This window comes from Poecilia latipinna, unplaced genomic scaffold (assembly GCF_001443285.1).
Source record: "Poecilia latipinna isolate Pla-1442-1.1 unplaced genomic scaffold, P_latipinna-1.0 Scaffold2211, whole genome shotgun sequence".
Lineage (NCBI taxonomy): Eukaryota > Metazoa > Chordata > Actinopteri > Cyprinodontiformes > Poeciliidae > Poecilia > Poecilia latipinna.
The window spans coordinates 25,868-28,066 of record NW_015114827.1 but is presented as its reverse complement, the minus strand read 5'-3'; the positions used below and the strand labels follow the sequence as shown (position 1 = coordinate 28,066).

General features: G+C 34.6%; 1 long non-coding RNA gene across 2 annotated transcripts; it reads left to right on the top strand.

Moving 5' to 3' along the window:
* The first annotated feature begins 290 nt into the window (after window positions 1-290).
* LOC106936762 (uncharacterized) lies at window positions 291-1,855 on the top strand. Of its 2 annotated transcripts, XR_001422209.1 has the most exons (4): window positions 291-698; window positions 1,319-1,456; window positions 1,565-1,670; window positions 1,762-1,855. It is a non-coding gene; the product is annotated as an uncharacterized LOC106936762 (long non-coding RNA). The 2 variants fall into 2 exon arrangements; XR_001422208.1 differs by having other exon boundaries at window positions 295-698; window positions 1,565-1,855.
* The last annotated feature ends 344 nt before the right edge of the window (window positions 1,856-2,199 follow it).

The window sequence follows — 2,199 nt, the reverse complement described above, 5'->3', positions numbered from 1 at the left end:
TTTCACTATGTTTTAAATTACATCTCAGTGTAAATTTTAGGCTAATAAAATATGCCTTTTTATTTGTTTTCTTTATTTAACCGGATGAACCCCATTGAGATCCAGATCTCATTTTCAAGAGGGACATGGGCAGCAACACTGACTACAAAATAAAACTAATTAATACATATGCAGAAGTATGTCTTTTAGGCATCTATAAAGTACTTTTCATGTAATTTTTAGGCATACTTTTTAAGTACCTAAAAGTATGCCTTAATAATCTTTTACTATTTTTGTTAAAATTGCAAAGAATAAAAAAATTATAATCATGATGTAATTTTTAAGAAAGTACCCAATCCATTTTCAGATAATGATGTAAGATCTATAATCAACAGGATTAGCTCCAGTTCACACTCCAGACCAGACGGTGGCGGTATTGCACACTTTCATTTAAAAAAAAAACGCCATAAAGAGAAGAAAAAACTTGAACGCAGGGAAGATAACAGGCGCTGTTCAAATTCGCCATTTTTACTCGCATAATATTTCCTTAAAAGTAGAGAGGGTCTTGACAATAGTTACTAATTTTGGTAAATTCAAGCTGGTGACGTCCTAGTCCGAGTTAGACGACAACACAACGGGACAACAACCGATGGCAATGAAATGTGTGTCACAAAAGGAGCCCGGAGGGACGAAGGCTGCTAACGTGTTGCTAGCTAGTGGTAAGTTTGCTTATTAATTATCTTCATTTAATTATAAACAGTGCAGTAAAGATATATAGCTTACGTTGGTTTCATAAATAATTATTTTATCAATTTTATTGTGACTTGTATGATTATTACTATAGCAATCATTCAGCTTCATGTTATAAATGCATGGAGGCTGTTTGTTGCGACTTATACTTTTATTCATAAACTAAACCTGATTTTAATTAAGCTCCATAAGACAGAGAGACTTTGATATTGTGAGGTTGTTATAACTTGTTCATCAATGTTTTTATCTTCAACATATTTTTGCAGTCTAAGCAAATGAAGATGAAAGAGGAAGCCAGAGAAATCAGGTGTTAGGAAACTCAGACTTTCCCATCTCAGAAGCTCTGACTCCACCAGATCACCAACCAGCTCTGAGGATGAACCTCCACATCGTCTTAATGGTGTAAGTATTTTTTGTTTTGTTTTGTTTTAATGAGGAGCCAGCTACATTTTCAACAACAAAAACTGGTGTGTTACCAACACCAAGTGCTTAATAAACATGATTTGATTTAAAGGTAACTGGACAGAATTTTTCCCCTTGTTAATCTAACATTTCTCTTTCATACATTTTATTTGTTCTTGACTTTCAGGGCCCTGTGATGGACTGGTGACCTGTCCAGGATGAGCCCTGCCTCTCATCTGATGACTGCTAGAGATGAGCACCACCAGCCCCCTTCACTACCCTGCAAAGATTAGTGTGTTCAGATCATGGATGGAAAGCTTTTAAGGTAGTTTGTCTCCTTAAGTCCACACTTAAAACAGCTTCATAGTTAATGCCAACATCAACTGATTCTATGATATTGCTGACTATTTTTTTCTACTTCTAACATAAACAGGCAAAGAAGACACCCAGAAATGTTTTTCCACCCGAGGCATTCGGTCCCAATCATCATCACTTCTGATGATGCCACATACATAGCGAGTCCACAACGTCTTAAAATTGTAAGTATTATTTTTTTATTTGCCATTTTTGTGTACTCTTTAAAATACAAATGCTTTCTCTGTTTAATTGTTCTATTGTTATTTTTTGTAGGTTTCCGTAAAGTGCAGTGAATAGGAATGTTCTGTCGTTGATCTTCACTGTTTTTAGGAAGGAGAAATGTCAGTTTGTCTGCAGTAATACTGGAATACTGTGAGACTGAATTAAAACAATACTCTGACCTTGGTGGAACAGTTTTCACATTTCCTCTAAAGTGTACCTATTGTTTTATTGTGCTGATTTTCATAATTTTGTTGTTTGTAAACTTTGAATGTATTGACAGTTTGTACAATTGTCTTATAGTATAATGGCTCTTGAAAAAATTTTTGGTAAGACTTTATTTGATGGGGTGTGCATAAGACTGATATGATGCTGTCATAAACATGACATAACTCCTGTTGGGAACATACCAACAGTGTCATGATGTGTCATTCAGTAAATAATGACAATTTTAATGAGAACTTGCTTTAAAAGTTGGATGACAGATTTTAT